Source organism: Salmo salar, chromosome ssa20, assembly GCF_905237065.1.
Source record: "Salmo salar chromosome ssa20, Ssal_v3.1, whole genome shotgun sequence".
NCBI lineage: Eukaryota > Metazoa > Chordata > Actinopteri > Salmoniformes > Salmonidae > Salmo > Salmo salar.
Window position 1 is genome coordinate 40,036,917 of NC_059461.1, and position 22,043 is coordinate 40,058,959.

The 22,043-nt window shown below is 41.9% G+C and overlaps 1 protein-coding gene across 2 annotated transcripts in view; it reads right to left on the reverse strand.

The window, feature by feature from the left end:
* LOC106580594 (ephrin-A5b) overlaps nt 1-22,043 on the reverse strand; it is a 228,773-nt gene that overhangs the window by 25,704 nt on the left and 181,026 nt on the right. The window lies entirely within an intron of this gene.

A 22,043-nucleotide genomic window follows, 5' to 3' on the forward strand; every position in this document is an offset into this window, starting at 1 on the left:
CATTCCTGCAGTCAGCATGCCAATTGCACGCTCCCTCAAAACATGAGACATCTGTGACAAAACTGCACTTTTTAGAGCGGTCTTTATTGTTCCCAGCACAAGGTGCACCTGTTGTTTAATCAGCTTCTTGATATGCCACACCTGTCAGGTGGATGGGTTATCTTGGCAAAGGAGAAATGCTCACTAAAAGGGATGTAAACAAATTTGTGCACAACATTTGAGAGAAATAAGCTTTTTGTGCATATGGACATTTTCTGGGATCTTTTATTTCAGCTCCGGGAACAGGGGACCAACATGTTGCATTTATATTTTTGTTGAGTGTAGTTTATTTCCTGATTCTGGTGGAAGTTTTGAAGAAGAAAAAACTATTATTTATTGGTGATCAAATGCTAGTTTATTAATTAGATATTTTCCCCCCCATCAACAAGTGTTCCATTACTTACCTCACCCCTTTGATTAGCTAAGTCATGCCAGCCCGACAGGCAGGCAGCTCACTGGACGACTGTTTCCTTTACATTTTTTAAAACAGGGATTCTCACAACTGGGCCATTAATGGATGTGTTCTGTGACTGGATCCCTAGCAGCAGCCAGTAGAGACTGCCCCCAGGGGAGCAGTTGGGTGGCGGCCATTCTCTGGTGGTGTTTGAGGGAGAGAGAGTGTAACGTGCTGTCTGGGGGGCAGGCTCAGCTCAATAGGCTAGTCTCCATGGATAGGAACAGTGACACATTGGGAGGTAAATGAAACAGGATCACAGTGAGGAGAGGAGAGGAGAGGAGAGGAGAGGAGAGGAGAGGAGAGGAGAGGAGAGGAGAGGAGAGGAGAGGAGAGGAGAGGAGAGGAGAGGAGAGGAGAGGAGAGGAGAGGAGAGGAGAGGAGAGGAGAGGAGAGGAGGAGAGGAGAGGAGAAAAGGAGAGAGTGAAGAAGTGAAGGGAAAATAATCCATCTATCAAAATTCTGATAATGTATTTGAGTCCAAGGGTTTGTGTGTGTTGACTGTGGTTTCTGTCACATAATTTCATGTTGTTGGGTCATTCCTGAGTGCTGATGAGGCTGAGTGATTACCAGGTTTCCTTCTAACCCTATGAATGGAACTGCAGCATCTCTGTCACTATTATAAATCCTCCCTGAGTTTAACAACATACACTGAGTTTACAAAACATTAAGAACACCTTCCTAATATTGAGTTGCACCCCCCACCCTTTTACCCTCAGAACAGCCTCAATTTGTCGGTGCATGGACTCTACAAGGTGTCGAACGCATTCCACAGGGATGCTGGCCCATGTTAATTCCAAAGCTTCCAACAGGTGTGTCAAATTGGCTGGATGTCGTTTGGGTGGTGGACCATTCTTGATACACACGTGAAACTGTTGAGCGTGAAAAACCCAGCAGCGTTGCAGTTCATGACACAAACCGGTGCACCTGGCACCTACTTCCATACCACGTTCAAAGGCACCTAAATATTTTGTCTTGCCAATTCACCCTCTCATACACAATCCATGTCTCATTTATCTCAAGGCTTAAAAATCCTAATTTAACCTGTCTCCTCCCCTTCATGATTGAAGTGGATTGAACAGGTTACATCAATAAGGGATCATAGCATTCAGCTGGATTCACCTGGTCAGTCTATGTCATGGAAAGAGCAGGAGTTCATAATGTTTTGTACACTCAGTGAATGCATATTGTATATTAACCCATATACCATCCATGCCCAGTTTTATGATATACCTGCTGCCACAGCACAGTGCCTCTACCTACATATGAGCTGCATTAAGCTAATGCAATATCATAGGATTTACAACCAATCATAACAACTATGCCCTGTATCTTCAATCACATGCATCCATCGTCAGACAAACCAAGACAATCCTTTCGAAATCAACATCAAAATTATGTTGTTGGGTGGTTTACCAAGTATGATCAAGTCATGTCTTTTGTTTCACTTTATAGGTTGTGCTGTACCAAAGTATTGTGACATTTGTAAGCATGGCTGATGTGTTTGACAATGGCCTGCTTCTTGCCAGGTCAATCAGACAGTAATAGATCTGTTCTGATTTGTGCTCTTAATCCAGCACTTGAGAACTAATTTCATCCTTGCCCATAGGACATAGTAGTGATGGATCATGTTTTTCTGTGTAGTCCAACAAGTCATATGAGCAACATTACTTACTCCTCCCCCCACGTAGTAAACACACAGACCAATCTCCACCTGAGTTATGACACCAACCAGTTTCCAATTCGCCACACATCTCACGACTAACAGACACACTTTTTCCTTTCCTCTCATCCCTCACACCTCTCTCCTCCCTCGCTCCTCTCTCATCCCTATCTCCTCCCTCCTCTCCCCTCCCTCTCTCCATCCCCTCCCTTGCTCCTCTCTCCTCTCCACTCTTTCCTCTCCCCTCCCTCGCTTCTCTGATATTGGCTTTCCTCCCTCCTCCTCTCAGATTAGAATCGTTCCACAGATTCTCTATATTCTAAAAATATGCTCCTTTCAGCGTTCTGTGATATAGGGGTTCACTTAAGCCATTAATGCTGGCTGAACTCTGACCTAGGAACCACTCCCCATGCCCTTCTTCATCCCTTCCTTAGCAGCATCTGTCAGAGCATCCGACACGTCGTGGCCGTAACTCACTCACAGCTAATATACTATTCTGCTGAATTGCTTGCAGATGTGAGCAACATTAAATGGCTTCCTGTATTTTCCTGGGAGGGGTACATTTTGCATATGAGCTACCTCTCTTTCTCTCTCTCGTTTATAGAAAGGAAGGAAGCAAGGGAAGAAAAAAAAGGGTAAAGAAGCTGGTTTTGGCCCATGTACAGTAGGAGATCATGATGTTGTGACTCTCACTCTCACACTCTCTCCCTCTCTCTCCTCTCTCCCTCTCTCTTTCCCTCTCTCTCTCTTTCCCTCTCTCCCTCTCTCTCTGTCTCTCTCTCCCTCTCTCTCTCTCCCTTTCACTCTCTCCCTCTCCCTCCATCTCTCTTTCCATCTCTTTCCCTCTATTTCCCTCTCTCCCTCTCTTTCCCTCTCTTTCCCTAACCCTATCTCTCTCTCCCTCCCTCTCTCTCCCCCTCCCTCTCCCCTTCCCTCTCTCTCTCTTTCCCTCTCTCTCCCTTTCTCTCCCTCCCTCTCTCCCCCTCCCTCTCTCTCCATCTCTCTTCCTCTCTCTCACTCTCTCCTTCCCTCTCTCTCTCTTTCCCTCTCTCTCTCCCTCTGCCTCTCTCTCCCTCTCTCTCTCCCTCCCTCTCTCTCTCTCTCTCTCTCTCTCTCGCTCTCCCTCTGTCTCTTTGTCTCTCTCTCTCTGTCTCTCTCCATTACCTGATGGGCAATTTAGCTCTTCTAAACTGCTCTCCTAGAGAGCTGCGGCTGACAGCAAAAAAAATGGAAAAATGAAGAATTATGGTCTCGATTTGGGTTTATTCCCAGCGACCTGCTAGCGTTGATTAACCTGTTTGTGTTGTTGAAGCGCCTGACAGCAGAACTCTGTCTCCTCTTTGTAATTTTATAAGAGATACAACAAATCAAGCCCTCGCCCGCATTGAACTCAGAGGGCGAAAACACCATTAACAGGCGTTTCTCTGACAGAATATCATTTGACATCTTAATCTTCATCAACGGACCAGATAGTGAATCAATCAATGCTCTGCAGGCGTATTTTCATCCTGTTCTCCCTCAGGTCCTGGGGTTATAGAATGTTATGAGAGCCAAAATAACTATTCATTATCAGACTCAGTGTAAATCATGGTGGTTGCTTTGAGTTCCTCTGTCCGTAGTAATGAATATAATACTAATATGAAAAATGATAATGCAAAAATATGATTACATTATTACGAATGTCCCAAAAATAAGTGGTAAACCACACATGATATCCCAAACCATATGTACTGTTCATATTTCCAATCCCTAACCACACAATATATCACGTCATTTTTCTTCATGATTATACCATTCACAATATACAACACTGTCCTGCCACACACACACTCGCCCCACCCCCCATCTTGTTAAAGCCACTGACTCTGCCTCTCTTCTATCATTTGTCTGGTAAATCTCTACGTGTTCCTGAAAGAAAATAGTTTTTTTTCCCTAGAGCCTCCTGCAATGTGGCTATTACCACACACTGGTACACATATACACCATGCCCTCTCTCTGAGCAGGTTGGCGCGTAGCAAACATTCCACTCATCAAGTCAGAAAGCTGAACCGGTCCAATTTACAGGTTCTCAATGGCATTCTGGTTGTTGTTTTCTACAAACAGACACCTATTAATCTCTTTCATTTCAGAGGAATAAGTCATGTTGAGAAAAGTTAAACAACATCACTCCTATTTATCTGCTTCTTTCATGCTAGAAAATATCCCCTTGGCAACATCTACAAAACACTTTCTACAGGGCTGGAAGCAGGCTAAGAGAAGGTTGACTGAAAACATACAATTCTAGAACTATGTGCTAAATATAATCTCTCGTGGAGACGCTACGTAAACATAAATGGGACCATAGATCTGTCTTTATACTATGGGCACCAATTGATAACGAGCAGCAATAGTTTTTGTAAGTGGTTATTTGGACAAATCACGATTTTTCAGGTGTATAGCATTTTTTTAATTTCGGAAGACATTCAGCCCATAGACTTTCCAGTAACGCTCCTTGTTCTAGCATCTCTTAATCTCTTCTCTTAACACTTATGGACCCAGAACTTAATTGAGCAGCTGACCAATTATTGTAGACTTTAGTTCTGGGTTAACTGAGATTATGCTAAGTGGTATACTGTATAGTTGAAAATGTCTATGTCAAATCAAATCTTATTTGTCACATGCGCCGAATACAACACAATACAATACTTACAGTGAAATGCTATGTAATAGGTCTGTAGTGTTGTACAGTTACTGAACAGTAGTTACCCCTGTGTTGGCAGTTTGTGCTGTATGGCAATCTGAAAGTAAGACAGATGTAAAACACATTTTTATACTGATGGTTGTGATACGATGGGGATTTTGATAATGATGTATGCTACTCATGAACCAAATGAATTTCAGAGACCTATCGAAAGGAAAAAGGTGATGATGACTATGATGAAGGTGTTGCTGCGGCTGCTGATGAGGAGGAGGCCATAAATAAGGTGCTGTGTGAGCAGACATGCCACAACAGGCGTATTATCATACAGACCTATTCTTTCTCTTTAAACTATTTACTCTGTCCAATTAATCACCAAACATTCCCCTTTGTTACAGATGTTCAATCTGGATTTTTAAGCATTGGGAAATCAAGTCAGTCGACCTCATGGTGGATGACGTTAATATCCGCAGCAGTGGCCAGAGAAGCTGGAATCACTTAGAGAGCAACGACACCGCAGGCCACTAAAGCAATATTATGTTGTATAGCAGAATGGATGTGTACTATGGACAACCTATCAGTTGGAGTGTAATTTAATTTAACCCTCTGGTCAGGAATCTTTCAGCAGGAAAAGGGTAGGAAATAAAGACTATGATGAAGGTGTTGCTGCTGCTGATGAGCACACAGAAAGAATTGACAGATTGGGTGGAGCTCCTCGTGTCTAACCTTTCCCTGAGCTTCATCTAACTCCAGTGGTGTGTATTCATGGATGCCAAGGGGAGCCAGGCTTCCCCCAAAAAATGTACCAAGAAAAAATCTAATAAAACAATGTATATTTCGTCCCTCTGTGTTTTGATAATTTCCCTAAATTTTCAAGAGGCTGAATGTATCTCACCGGAGAAAAAATCAGAGCAAGCGAAACAGCCATCCTCTGTCTCTTGTATGCGTAGGCCATATATCTGATGCTGTCTGGTCAAAAAGACTATGGCATTGTTGCCACCTGTAGCATTGAATGCAAGGGAAGCCAGCAAGTGTTTGGCCTCCCTTGATACATTTTTTTATAAAATAATAGCCAATCGGTGTTGAGCTAAACTGAGTTCAGCTGTGAATGGTCCTGGCGCACGGAAGACAGTTTGGATTTATCTTCACTCCTATCACATCACATTGAGAAAAATACATAATTGACAGACACAACTTGAATTGTTGCATCTCGTTCTGTTGTTGTCCTCTGGTGGCTACCTAACTAGCTAAAATTGGCGCTTTCCTAAATTAGCCATGGATGGAGATAGGGATTTTGACTTTTTATTTAATTCTCTGTACTGGCCAGTGATTATAATGGTAATTCTGATCCAACCATAAATGTATTCATTGTGCCCTTGGACTGAGATGTTGGAAGTTCAATATGTAGCTAGCTGTAGAAGGCTAATGTTAACCTCTATGGGCTAGGTGGGACGCAAGCGTCCCACCCGTGGTGCACTCCATCAACAGCAGGTGCATTTCAAGAGCTGCAAATTTGAATCCAAATAAATGTCAAAATAACAAATTTTTCAAACATACAACTATTTTACACCCTTTGAAAGATAAACATCTCCTTAATCTAACCACGTTTTACGATTTCAAAAAGGTTTTACGGCGAAAGCATAAATTTAGAGTATGTTAGGACAGTACATTTACAAGAGTTGTGTGTAATGTTGTGCCAATTCAAAGACAGGCGTCACCAAAACCATAAATCAGCTAAAATGATGCACTAACCTTTTACAATCTCCAACAGATGACACTCCTAGGACATTGTGTTAGACAATGCATGCATTTTTAGTTCTATCAAGTTCATATTTATATCCAAAAACAGCGTTTTACTGTGGCGTTGATGTTCAGGAAATCGTTTCCCTCCAATAACCGGCATTCAAGTCAGCACCACAAATTAAATAATTAAAATTAGAAAACATTGGTAAAATATTATATTGTCATTTAAAGAATTATAGATTTACATCTCTTGAACGCAATCAACTTGCCAGATTTAAAAATAACCTTACTGGGAAATCACACTTTGCAATAATCTGAGCACTGCGCCCAGAAAAATACGCGTTGCGATACAGACTAGCCGCCATGTTGGGGAGATCTAAAATTGAAAATACTATGTAAATAATCCATTACCTTTGATTCTCTTCATCAGATGTCACTTCCAGGTATCACAGGTCCATAACGAATGTCGTTTTGTTCAAAAAAGCTCATCATTTATGTCCAAAAATCTCCGTCTTGTTAGCACATGATCTAAGCCCGCCGGACTTCACTTCATGAACGAGGGGAAAAAATATATTTACGTTCGTTCAAACATGTCAAACGTTGTATAGCATAAATCATTAGGGCCTTTTTTAACCAGAACATTAATAATATTCAAGGTGGACGAATGCATTCTCTTTTATAACGTATTGGAACGAGGGTACCCAACATGAACTCGCGCGCCAGGTGTCTAATGGGCCATCATCGTTCCATGGCTCTTGTTCGGTCAGATCTCCCTCCAGAAGACTCAAAACACTTTGTAAAGGCTGGTGACATCTAGTGGAAGCAATAGTAAGTGCCAAAATATTCCTCAGCCCCTGTGTTTTTCAATGGCATAGGTTTAAAGGTAATACAACACATCAGGTATCCACTTCCTGTCAGAAAATGTCTCAGGGTTTTGCCTGCCAAATTAGTTCTGTTATACTCACAGACACCATTCAAACAGTTTTAGAAACTTTAGGGTGTTTTCTATCCATATATAATAAGTATATGCATATTCTAGTTACTGGGTAGGATTAGTAACCAGATTAAATCGGGTAAAAAAAATTATCCAGCAGTGCAAATACTGCCCCTGCAAATTCACAGCTGAACTCAGTTTCTAAAACTGTTTGAATGGTGTCTGTGAGTATAACAGACCTCATATGGCAGGCAAAAACCTGAGAAGATTCTGAACAGGAAGTGGCCTGTCTGACAAGTTGTTGTTCATCTTGGCTCTTTTTATTGAAGACTGAGGATCTTTGCTGTAACGTGACACTTCCTACGGCTCCCATAGGCTCTCAGAGCCCGGGAAAAAGCTTAATGATATCTAGGCAGCCTCTGGCTGAAACACATTATCGCGTTTGGCAAGTGGCCGATCAGAGGACAATGGGCTTAGGCGTGTGCACGAGTCGACCCCGTGCTTTATTTTCTTTCTTCTTTTTACCTAAACGCAGATTCCCGGTCGGAATATTACCGCTTTTTTATGAGAAAAATGGCATAAAAAATTGATTTTAAACAGCGGTTGACATGCTTCGAAGTACGGTAATGGAATATTTAGACATTTTTGGTCACGAAATGCGCCATGCTCGTCACCCTTATTTACCCTTTCGGATAGTGTCTTGAACGCACAAACAAAACGCCGCTATTTGGATATAACAATGGATTATTTGGGACCAAACCAACATTTGTTATTGAAGTAGAAGTCCTGGGAGTGCATTCTGATGAAGAACAGCAAAGGTAATAACATTTTTCTTATAGTAAATCTCACTTTGGTGAGTGCTAAACTTGCTGGGTGTCTAAATAGCTAGCCCTGTGATGCCGGGCTATCTACTGAGAATATTGCAAAATGTGCTTTCACCGAAAAGCTATTTTAAAATCGGACATATCGAGTGCATAGAGGAGTTCTGTATCTATAATTCTTTAAATAATTGTTATGTTTTTTGTGAACGTTTATCGTGAGTAATTTAGTAAATTCACCAGCAGTGTTCGGTGGGAATGCTAGTCACATGCTAGTCACATGCTAATGTAAAAAGTAGTTTTTTGATATAAATATGAACTTGATTGAACAAAACATGCATGTATTGTATAACATAATGTCCTAGGGTTGTCATCTGATGAAGATCATCAAAGGTTAGTGCTGCATTTAGTTGTGGTTTGGTTTTATGTGACATTATATGCTAGCTTGAAAAATGGGTGTCTGATTATTTCTGGCTGGGTACTCTGCTGACATAATCTAATGTTTTGCTTTCGTTGTAAAGCCTTTTTGAAATCGGACAGTGTGGTTAGAGTAACGAGAGTCTTGTCTTTAAAATGGTGTAAAATAGTCATATGTTTGAAAAATTGAAGTTTTTGAATTTATGAGGTATTTGAATAACGCGCCACGGGATTTCACTGGCTGTTGAGTAGGTGGGACGCAAGCGTCCCACCTAGCCCATAGAGGTTAACTGACTTACTTAGTTAAATAAAACAAATAAAAAATAAAATGGAGACACCTGTACCATGTCAGATATAGAGTTGAGAGAGAGGATCAACTCATACAGTATACTTGTTACGATCGTGAAAAGGAGTGGACCAAAACGCAGCGTATTGAGTGTTCATATTTATTACTAGAATGAAACACTTAAACAAAGAAATAAAAACGAAAGCAAACAGTTCCGTCAGGCAACAGACAACTAAACGGAAAACAACTACCCACAAAAAAACAGGTGGGAAAAGGCTGCCTAAGTATGGCTCCCAATCAGAGACAACGATAGACAGCTGCCTCTGATTGGAAACCATACCCGGCCAAAACATAGAAATAAAACACAGCCTGACCTAACTAAACAGAGAAAAACGTCTCTCTCAGGTCAGGGCGTGACAATACTCTAACCACACACAAAGGTTGAACCCATACAGAATCAACTCATCAGTACACAAACAATACACTGAAGTGAAATACAAGTCACTCCAACAGATACATTGGTGTCAGAGTATGTGGTTTCAGACACTGCAGTGAGTAGGTGAGACTAACCAGAAGCATATTGCAGCAGAAGGAAAGGGACATTATCACCCAGCTTTGATAAAACTGATTTCCCTGGGGTGGCAGCCTCAGATGAACTCTCACACACTCTTCTCCACTGCCACAGACATGAAACAGACAACACCAGGACCTCCAGGCTGTTTAACCTCACATTGTAACATGAAGAGGGACCACTCTCTCTCTCTGTCATTCTTTATAAAATATGGGGTACTATTCTGCAGTGGGAAGACTTCTAATGTTCTCACTGTCTTATTCGGCGTCCCAGAGGATCCCATTCCCTTTTTAGGGAAGAACATTCCAGGAGTGATATGTTCTAAATGATAAGTTGCAGTGAAATGTGAGTCTGCTAGTGTCTCCTCTAATCATCTGAATACCGCTCTGAAGGAGCAGAGGTAAGGTTGTAAAAACATGGGGTTAGGGTCAAGACTGTTACAGGCTGTTCTCTCTCAAACATACGCACAAACACACACCACATTTCCTGTGTGTTCTGTGTAACAATGCAGAAAATGGACTGAGATAGAGGATATATCCTACAAGGCCCGATGTCACGCCCTGACCATAGAGAGCCTTTTCATTCTCTATTTTGGTTAGGTCAGGGTGTGACTAGGGTGGTTAATCTAGTGTGTGTATTTCTTTGTTGGCCTGGTATGGTTCCCAATCAGAGGCAGCTGTTTAGCGTTGTCTCTGATTGGGGATCATATTTAGGCAGCCATTTCCGCACTGTGTTTTGTGGGATCTTGTTTATGTGTAGTTGCCTGTGAGCACTCCATAACTTCACGTGTTCGTTTATTCTTTATTGTTTTTTGAGAGTTTCATTTAATAAACATGTGGAACCCAGATCACGCTGCGCTTTGGTCCGAGTATGCTTCCAACGACGATCATGACAGAAGATCCCACCACAACAGGACTAGGCAGCGTGTTCAGGAGGAGAAGGTATCCTGGACTTGGGAGGAGATCTTGGAGGGGAAGGGATCCTGGACTTGAGAGGAAATCCTGGCAGGTCAGGATCGCCTTCCTTGGCGGCAGACGCAAGGAGAGAAGGGAGGACAGCGATGACGACGGGGTTCGCTGCCACATAGAAAACCCAAAAGACATCCCCGTTTGGAAGAGCGTGTCACCAGTCCGGTGCAAGTTGTGCTGGTCCCACGCATCAGGCCTCCAATGCGCCTCCCCAGTCCGGTACGTCCTGTGTCTCCTCCTCGTACTCGCCCTGAGGTGCGTGTCCCCAGTCCGGTACGTCCTGTGACTCCTCCTCGCACTCGCCCTGAAGTGCGTGTTCCCAGTCCGGTGTGTCCTGTGCCAGCTCCCCACACTCGCCGTGCGAAGTGTGTCATCGTTCCGGTGCAATTTGTGCCGGCTATACGCACCAGGTCTCCAGTGCGCCTCCACAGCCCAGTACGTCCTGTGCCAGCTCCCCGCACTCGCCCTGAAGTGCGTGTCACCAGTCCGGTGCCACCTGTGCCGGCTCCATGCACCAGGCTTCCGGCGACAGTCCCCGGTCCAGAGCTTCCGGCGATGGTTCCCAGTCCGGAACCTCCTGCGACGGTTCACAGTCCGGAACCTCCTGCGACGGTCCACATGCCGGAACCTCCTACGACGGTCCACAGGCCGGAACCTCCTACGACGGTCCACAGGCCGGAGCCCTCCTTTGCGCCACTGCCCAGTCCAGACATAGCGTCCAGTCCTGCTCCATGGCAGGAGCCTCCCCCTGCGCCGGTGCCCAGTCCAGGCACGGCGCCCAGTCCTGCTCCATGGCAGGAGCCTCCCTCTGCACTGGTGCCCAGTCCAGGCACGGCGTACAGTCCAGCTCCAAGGCCAGAGCCTTCCTCTGCGCGGATGTCCAGCCACGGTGTCCAGTCCAGCTCCAAGGCCGGAGCCTTCCTCTGCGCCGGTTCCCAGTCCAGGCACGGCGACCAGTCCCGCTCCATGGCAGGAGCCTTCCTCTGCGCCGATGTCCAGTCCAGGCACGGTGGCCAACTCAGCTCCATAGCTGGAGCGTTCCTTAGCGCCGGTGCCCAGGCCGGGTGTGGCATTCAACCCAGCTCCATGGCCGGGGCCCTCCACTGTGCCAAGGCCCAGTCCGGGCATGGCGTTCTACCCGTCTCCATGGCCGGACCCGTGGTCTGGGCGGGGGCAAAGTCCCGCACCAGAGCCGCCACCGATGCTGGCGGATCTGCGAGCGGAGTGGGTACTTCACCCCGCACCGGAGCCGCCACCGACGCTAGATGCCCACCCGAAGCTTCCCCAATTGAGTCAGGTATTGCGGCCCGGAGTCTGCACCTTTGGGGGGGTACTGTCACGCCCTGACCATAGAGAGCCTTTTCATTCTCTATTTTGGTTAGGTCGGGGTGTGGCTAGGGTGGGTAATCTAGTGTGTGTATTTCTTTGTTGGCCTGGTATGGTTCCCAATCAGAGGCAGCTGTTTAGCGTTGTCTCTGATTGGGGATCATATTTAGGCAGCCATTTCCCCACTGTGTTTTGTGGGATCCTGTTTATGTGTAGTTGCCTGTGAGCACTCCATAGCTTCATGTGCTCGTTTATTCTTTATTGTTTTTTTGAGAATTTTATTTAAAACATGTGGAACCCAGATCATGCTGCGCTTTAGTCCGAGTATGCTTCCAACAACGATCATGACACCCAAAGAGAAGATGGTCAGTCTAAGAGTTCTGGAGAATACTGTAGTGTGTTGTTTTTGAATGACTCGCTTTGCCAAGACTTCCAAACAACTGGATCAATTTGAAATATCCTATGTGACCAACTGGCTCGATTCGGTCTTATGAAGCAAAATTGAAATTGTGTTCTTTTACATTGGACAAAGATAGAGTCTCAGAGCTAGAAAATGGTATATCATACACTACAGTTGAGGAACAATGGGAAAGTAATTCTGCTTTGAATGTTGTTAAACTTGTAACTCCACTTTTAAGGAAAATGGCCCTTGAATGTTTTGGTACACGTACTGGAGAGCTCTTTGTCTACACTAGGGCTGTTGCGGTGACCGTATTACCACAACACCGGTGGTTACGAGTCATGAAGGCAGTCAAATTCTACGTGACCGTTTAGTCACGGTAATTAGGCTTCTCCAAGCTCTGATGCTGCTGATGGTCATTACTAGCCTACAAAACTTGCTAAATCCTGGTACTCAGCACTCTATTGTCCCTCTAATCACTCTGACATCAATGCAAATGTATTCGAAAATCTAATCAAACACTTAATGAGAGCCGATGAGCTCATGTTGCGTAACATTTCAATAGGCTATGCATTTGACCGAGAAAACAGAGTGATAGCCTGTACTAAAAAGAGGAGGACCAGCTTTCTATAGGCTAGGCCTACTATATCCATTTTTCAACTTTTATTTTATTAAGCACATTGCTTATATTTCCAACAGGAGTTTAGCCTACCTGCCTGGCATGAAAATAAACCACAGGGAAAAGCGTCCTCCTTTCGCTATTTAAGTGTATAGATTACATGTATTTTCTTCTGCCCCTGTTTCCATACAGGTGCATGATAATGGTCCATTCTAAATCAAAACCAATTTAACACATATATTATTTAGTATATGTAAAGACAAGAATAAATCAAGAATAGTCTGATGGGTGACAATATTAGCCGATCACTTGTGAATGACATATTATCACTTGTGAATGATGCCCAGCATAAGAAACAATGCAATTTTTTGCGACTTTTCAAGTTTGGGGAAGATCATTTTCACCATAAAAATGCAATTTTATAATAAAAGCATTACGTGCATAATTGCATTTGCGGTCACTTTTGATAATGGTGATTTCTGCTAATGAAACATTTGCGCTTATAGCATTGCTGCACTTATAATGTGAAGAAATAGCCTAATAGTTTATCAACATTTTAAGCTAAAAGTTCTGATCTGTCACGTCAGGCACACTGTTTAAAAAAGTTTTTTTGATGCTTGTGGTTGTATTAATTTGGGATCTATCGCACCCCACAACTGTTCCAGACTATGTTTGGAATATGTATTTCTTGCACAGAATAGAATAGGTCGACCTTTGTACTATGGGGATAGTAGATTGACATAGGCTAGTGTTTTTGCTGTTCGTTAGGCCTACTCATCTTGTTGGCTGAAGAAAGGTAAATGTGGACAGTTCTTTCAATATCTTCAATATGAGCCTCGGAATTGAATAAGGATGCACACAATTGCATCCCCGATGTGTCTGTATTCACTTGTAGCATGTGAGAATGACCCGATCACATGATGGAGCGCACAGCACTCAGGGAGAAGGGCCATCGACCAGTGGCCACAAAAGGCATGGATTTTTTTGTGTGCATTACGGCCACACAAAGGGGATGCCACCGTGAAATTCTAGGCATTATCAAGTGCTTGTCAAATTGTGCATGAGTGACTGATGTAGTGTGTATTGCCTAAGCAAAAAACAAAGCAGAGCTCATGCCTTTCAAGCTACTTTTTCAAATCATCATTAGAGTCTCATCATGCAGCCTTTCAATGTATTAAAAATCAATACATATAGCCCAATGTTTGTAGAACAACTAAAGTTAGATGAATAACTCTAAATTACACATATAGGAATACCTATTTCTTTGTTAATTGCTCAACACAGAATAGCTGCATGTGCGCACTCCCTCAAATCGTTTGGAGAAAATATATGTTGTATTTTATTCAGCTTTGTTTAATTGTATTCTTCATCCTATAAAATAATGCAACGGAATGCTAAGCAAATCTTGACTGCTTAATGAACTAGTGTAGCCCACAGCCATTTGGCATAGCCAGATCAGGCTCTAACATAAGGATGCTATTCTGTTCTTTTGAAATAGACGACATTTTCTTCATATCATGCTTCTTTAGACCTGTCTAAAATAAATAAAGGACTTATTGTGAAGGTGTAGGCTATATTACATGGATTTGTTAGACTTTTTAAAATGTAGATGATTCAAAGGTCAGCATCAGTGGCTTGTAGGCTATGTGTGGAAGTCAGGAGATGCTAAATGTGTTTATGTTAATTAACAGTCAATTACCATGAGACCGGCAGTTATTTGCTTGACAATCACCGGCTGATGAAATTTCATGACCACCACAGCCCTAGTCTACACCCATTCAGCATCGTTCACACCCTCTTAAGCATTAGCCCCACCCATCTCTTTAAGGATTCACATGCATGACATCAGCAGCCTTGTGGTCCAAAATACCACAACTGGTATATTTTAACACCAATAAACCCATTCGTTTAAAAAGGAATTTAATATATGTCAATCTAGTAAACCAGGCAACTAAAAGCAACTTTCTAAACAATGTTTTGGTTAGTTTCTAGCTTATTAGCTGGCGAGCTAACGTTAACCTTTTCATACTTGAGTTCCAAATATCTCTAATGGTCGCCCCAGCATGAGTTTTGTTATGCACGTGATGTTAAAATGTTCTTTTCATTCCAGAATGTGATTGTCACGCAATAGTACATTTAATCCGTGCTGCCTGTTTTTATTTATAAGCTGTTTTCAACTTGTCAATTTCAAATGATTTTCTAACAAGTTTCTCATTTTTAAGAACCGTTTGAATTGAGGTGTGTTCCGCCTCCTCATTCATTCACATAAAAGTAGTCCTTTTTCCTTCTGCGGACAATACATTTTTTCGACATTTCCAAACCGGACAAAATTCTCTAAGCACTTCCCAATTGTTTGTGCAGTTCAAGTCTGCAGACATTTGCGCATCTCCCATCAGAACAGAATCTGCACACACGTGTTCACATTTTCTGTCTGTTGCCCGGATTGCAGTCATTGTTGTTTTCATTACTAATAATAACTTTGGAAATGTGTGCATTTCTATCAAAGTAAGTGCCTTAATATGTTATAAAAGTTTCTGTATGTCGTGTCATGTTGTTTCTACTGTAGCTCACTCTTTGTATGGAGCATAATATATTTGTGTATATTACTTATAACCGTGGATACGTGAGGTAACGTTACTCATTTCATAACCTTTATAGTGTTATATTCAATCGTGCTTATGTACATTGAGGGAAAAAAGTATTTGATCCCCTGCTGATTTTGTACATTTGCCCACTGACAAAGACATTATCAGTCTATAATTTTAATGGTAGGTTTATTTGAACAGTGAGAGACAGAATAACAATCAAAAAATCCAGAAAAACGCATATCAAAAACATTATAAAATGATTTGCATTTTAATGAGGGAAATAATTATTTGACCTCTGCAAAACATTACTTAGTACTTGGTGGCAAAACCCTTGTTGGCAATCACAGAGGTCAGACGTCTCTTGTAGTTGACCACCAGGTTTGCACACATCTCAGGAGGGATTTTGTCCCACTCCTCTTTGCAGATCTTCTCCAAGTCATTAAGGTTTCGAGGCTGACGTTTGGCAACTCAAACCTTCAGCTCCCTCCACAGATTTTCTATGGGATTAAGGTCTGGAGACTGGCTAGGCCACTCCAGGACCTTAATGTGCTTCTTCTTGAGCCACTCCTTTGTTGCCTTGGCCGTGTGTTTGGGTCATTGTCATGCTGGAATACCCATCCACGACCCATTTTCAATGCCCTGGCTGAGGGAAGGATGTTCTCACCCAAGATTTGACGGTACATGGCCCCGTCCATCGTCCCTTTGATGCGGTGAAGTTGTCCTGTCCCCTTAGCAGAAAAACACCCCCAAAGCATAATGTTTCCACTATGTTTGACGGTGGGGATGGTGTTCTTGGGGTCATAGGCAGCATTCCTCCTCCTCCAAACACGGCGAGTTGAGTTGATGCCAAAGAGCTCCATTTTGGTCTCATCTCACCACAACACTTTCACCCAGTTGTCCTCTGAATCATTCAGATGTTCATTGGCAAACTTCAGACGGGCATGTATATGTGCTTTCATGAGCAGGGGGACCTTGCAGGCACTGCAGGATTTCAGTCCTTCACGGCGTAGTGTGTTAACAATTGTTTTCTTGGTGACTATGGTCCCAGCTGCCGTGAGATCATTGACAAGATCCTCCCGTGTAGTTCTGGGCTGATTTCTTACCGTTCTCATGATCATTGCAACTCCACGAAGTGAGATCTTGCATGGAGCCCCAGGCCAAAGGAGATTGACAGTTCTTTTGTATTTCTTCCATTTGCGAATAATCGCACCAACTGTTGTCACCTTCTCACCAAGCTGCTTGGCGATGGTCTTGTAGCCCATTCCAGCCTTGTGTAAGTCTACAATATTGTCCCTGACATCGTTGGAGAGCTATTTGGTCTTGGCCATGGTGGAGAGTTTGGAATCTGATTGATTGATTGCTTCTGTGGACAGGTGTCTTTTATACAGGTAACAAGCTGAGATTAGGAGCACTCTCTTTAACCTGTTTGGTCAGGGCTAAACTTGGTGGGTGTCTAAATAGCTAGCCGTGATGGCTGGGCTATCTACTGAGAATATTGCAAAATGTGCTTTCACCGAAAAGCTATTTTAAAATCGGACACCTCGATTGCACAAAGGAGTTCTGTATCTATAATTCTTAAAATAATTGTTATGTTTTTTGTGAACGTTTATCGTGAGTAATTTTGCAAATTCACCGGAGGTTTGCGGGGGGTATGCTAGTTCTGAACGTCACATGCTAATGTAAAAAAGCTGGTTTTTGATATAAATATGAACTTGATTGAACAAAACATGCATGCATTGTATAACATAATGTCGTAGGTGTGTCATCTGATGAAGATCATCAAAGGTTAGTGCTGCATTTAGCTGTGGTTTTGTTTTTTGTGACATTATATGCTAGCTTGAAAAATGGGTGTCTGATTATTTCTGGCTGGGTACTCTGCTGACATAATCTAATGTTTTGCTTTCGTTGTAAAGCCTTTTTGAAATCGGACAGTGTGGTTAGATTAACGAGAGTCTTGTCTTTAAAATGCTGTAAAATAGTCATATGTTTGAAAAATGTAAGTTTTTGTATTTTTGAGGAATTTGTCATTCGCGCCACGCCTATCATTGGATATTGGAGCAGGTGTTCCGCTAGCGGAACGTCTAGATGTAAGAGGTTAACCTGTTGGGGCTAAGGGGCAGTATTTTCACGGCCGGATAAAAAACGTACCCGATTTAAACTGGTTACTACTCTTGCCAGAAACGAGAATATGCATATAGTTAGTAGATTTGGATAGAAAACACTCTAAAGTTTCTAAAACTGTTTGAATGGTGTCTGTGAGTATAACCGAACTCATATGGCAGGCCAAAACCTGAGAAGATTCCATGTAGAAAGTGGCCTGTCTGAGAAGTAGTGTTTCATCTTGGCTCTTTTTATTGAAGACTGAGGATCTTTGCAATAACGTGACACTTCCTACGGCTCCCATAGGCTCTCAGAGCCCGGGAAAAAGCTGAACGATATCGAGGCAGGCTCTGGCTGAAACACTTTATCGCTTTTGGCTAGTGGCCGCTCAGAGTACTATGTGCTTAGGCGCGTGCCCGAGTCGACCGAATGCTTTCTTTTCTTTTGTCTGTTTACCTAAACGCAGATTCCCGGTCGGAATATTATCGCTTTTTTATGAGAAAAATTGCATAAAAATTGATTTTAAACAGCGGTTGACATGCTTCGAAGTACGGTAATGGAATATTTAGAATTTGTTTGTCACGAATTGCGCCATGCGCGTCACCCTTATTTACCCTTTCGGATAGTGTCTTGAACGCACGAACAAAACGCCGCTGTTTGGATATAACGATGGATTATTTTGGACCAAACCAACATTTGTTATTGAAGTAGAAGTCCTGGGAGTGCATTCTGACGAAGACAGCAAAGGTAATAACATTTTTCTTATAGTAAATCTGACTTTGATGAGTGCTAAACTTGCTGGGTGTCTAAATAGCTAGCCCTGTGATGCAGGGCTATCTACTGAGAATTTTGCAAAATGTGCTTTCACCGAAAAGCTATTTTAAAATCGGACATATCGAGTGCATAGAGGAGTTCTGTATCTATTATTCTTAAAATAATTGTTATGTTTTTTGTGAACGTTTATCGTGAGTAATTTAGTAAATTCACCGGCAGTGTTCGGTGGGAATGCTAGTCACATGCTAGTCACATGCTAATGTAAAAAGCTGTTTTTTATATAAATATGAACTTGATTGAACAAAACATGCATGTATTGTATAACATAATGTCCTAGGGTTGTCATCTGATGAAGATCATCAAAGGTTAGTGCTACATTTATCTGTGGTTTGGGTTTATGTGACATTATATGGTAGCTTGAAAAATGGGTGTCTGATTATTTCTGGCTGGGTACTCTGCTGACATAATCTAATGTTTTGCTTTCGTAGTAAAGCCTTTTTGAAATCGGACAGTGTGGTTAGATTAACGAGAGTCTTATCTTTAAAATGGTGTAAAATAGTCATATTTTAGAAAAATGTAAGGTTTTGCATTTCTAAGGTATTTGAATAACGCGCCACGGGATTACAATGGCTGTTGAGTAGGTGAGACGCAAGCGTCCCACCTAGCCCATAGAGGTTAAACAAAATACAATAAACATACAACGAACGTGAACTACGTGGTGCTGAAAACAATATCCCACAAACACAGGTGGGAAAAAGGGCTACCTAAATATGATCCCCAATTAGAGGCAATGATTACCAGCTGCCTCTAATTGGGAACCATACAAACCACCAACATAGAAATACAAACGCTAGAAACCCCCCTAGTCACGTTCTGACCTATACACCATAGAGTAGGGCATGACAGCTAGGACAAATGCAGCCTACATTTTTTTCGGTTTGGATGATTGTGTTATGCTGTAGATACTTCTGTGAACGTCTGAACATTGCATCAAAAATAAACTGCTCACATTCTGGCCATTACTTTTTAAGGACTGTGTTTGTGCAAAATGTTTCTGAAAATACAGTGTGGCTAGCTCAAATGCTGATTGTTGCGTCATTCGAAACTGCCCGTTCTAAATAAGTCCTCTAAATAAGCGTTCTAATCACACCGGTTTGATCGTACGCTTCAGGGACCACTATAGAATGATCACACCCGTGTGTGTGTGAAGGTTAAGTTAGCTGGCTAGCCAGTTCAAATAATGGCCACATCATATAGTTGACAACATCTTAACTTGAGCTAATTTGTATTCATTATTACAGGAAAATAAACTCACAACAAGATCATTATTTACAAGTTGATGGCAAGCTAATTGTAGGAAAATACCTTACGGTTGAGAGTGTGACAAAATAAAAGCAGGGCATTCTGACTGAGAATTTTAGAACTTGGATACCATCTCTTTGGCCTAACGTTCTATCCTAATTTTACTTTGGTGCAGGTCATGTTGTTCTTCACATTACCGTCTCTGGTTAACAAATACTATATGAAATAAAAGCAACGTTTATTTATCACATTCTCAGGATACAGAAAGTGTAAATGGTACTGAGAAATGGTACCTTGCATAGTGGAGTCTTTTGTTTAGACATGTAGCTAGCTAGCTAGCTAAGCAATTAACTATAATCCCAACTCATAACTTTACTACCCTGTATGAATCAGCAGGCAGCTAACCAACTAGATTCAATGATAGCTAGCTAGTTAACATTAGGCTATAACTATCAATGCCAATGGCTCTGAGATACGAATGATATTAGTACACAGATCATACACATAACATTAGCTAGTGAGCCAGCTAGCTAACGCTAGCTACCTATCTAACAGTACGCTTTAACTTCCAATGAAAATTACTTTCTGACAAAATTTGAAAAGTATAATATCTGAAAATGGAGCTAGCTAGACTCTCTTACCTGGATGAACACTTATCCTTCTCTGTCACGGATGCCATGGTTGCCCTTAGTTTGAAAATGTAATCCGGAGACAGGTGCTTTATACAGCCTTCTGTGTGTTTTCTTTTTGTCTCCCTCCGCCTATTTGAAATCAAACACCAGAATTTTCTCCATCTCCTTAGCTATAATACTCTGCTTTCACTGGGCATTCCACTGATTTAAAAACCCTGTCCTTCAGAAAGTGGAGAGCAACACTTTTGCAGTTATTTGTCATATCTTGAAAAAAAAGAAAGGATACCTACACATACTGAGCAGCCATTGTTATAGATAGAAGCGAGCTGCATGGCAGACCAATCTGAACTCATCTCTTGGCATGTCCAGCCCATCCATGATCTCAGCCAATCATGGCTAACGGGAAGGTTCATGCATTTTGATAAAAAAATACATGTTTATGTTCAAATGCCTCTCCTGTGAAGTGGTGACGTGCGACAAATGCCTAGTTTCCTGAAACGAGTCACATATTCTTCCAATGCAAACTTGGATGTGAAATGGTTGTTCTTCTGATACAACTGAATAAAATTCTAAACACGTTAAGCCTGTTGGGGCTCGGGGGCAGTATTGAGACATTTTGAAAAAAATATGTGCCCATTTTTAACTGCCTCCTACACCAACTCAGAAGCTAGGATATGCATATTATTAACACATTCGGATAGAAAACACTCTGAATTTTCTAAAACAGTTTGAATGGTGTCTGTAAGTATAACAAAACTCATATTGCAGGCAAAAACCTGTGAAAAATAGATCAAAAAAAAATGTGAATTTTGTGACTGTACTATTTAGTGTCATTGTTTTATAGATACCATAGTGAGAAAGGATTCATTTCGCAACACCTACGGCTTCCACTAGATGTCAACGATCTTTATAAAGTTGTTTGAAGCGTCTATGATAAACAGAGAGCAAATTAGAATCCAAGGAAGTTGACATGTCATCACTTCATTTTTTTGCGCCTGCGCATAAATCTGAGAAACGTGAGTTTTGTCTTCATTGTTTATCTAGACATAGGATAGGTTGTGTGAAAATATTACTGATGTTTAACGTTAAAAATGGACCAAAAGATTAATGCTAAACAACATTTGACATGTTTGAACGAACATAAATAGATTATTTACTAGGTTTTTTTAGCTTTTCGGCGTGATTTTACAGTCCCCCCACCACGTTTTGTGGGAGCATAATGAACGCTAAGTACTTGGTGTTATTTGGACATAAATTATGAACTTTGTCAAAAGAAACCACATCTGTTCCGGACCTGGGATGCCTTCCGGACCTGGGATGCCTGCCTTCTGATGGAGATAATCAAAGGTAAGGGGATATTTACAATGTTATTATCGATTTTAGATGATGCTAACTGTATAGCATAGCCTGTTGTTCTTAGCATAGCACCCCGTTTATTGCAAAATGTGATTTCCCAGTAAAGTTATTTTGAGATCTGGCCATTCGGTAGCAATTACGAGATGATAATATATTATTCTTTGAATGACAATATTATAATTTACCAATGTTTTCGAATAGTAATTTTGTTATGTTCACCGGAAGCATTTCAGAGAAGAAAAAAATCTGAATTTCACGCTACTGTAAAATGCTGTTTTTGGATATAAATATGAACTTGATGGAACAAAAAATGCATGTATTGTATAACATAATGTCCTAGGAGTGTCATCTGATGGAGATTGACAAAAGTTAGTGC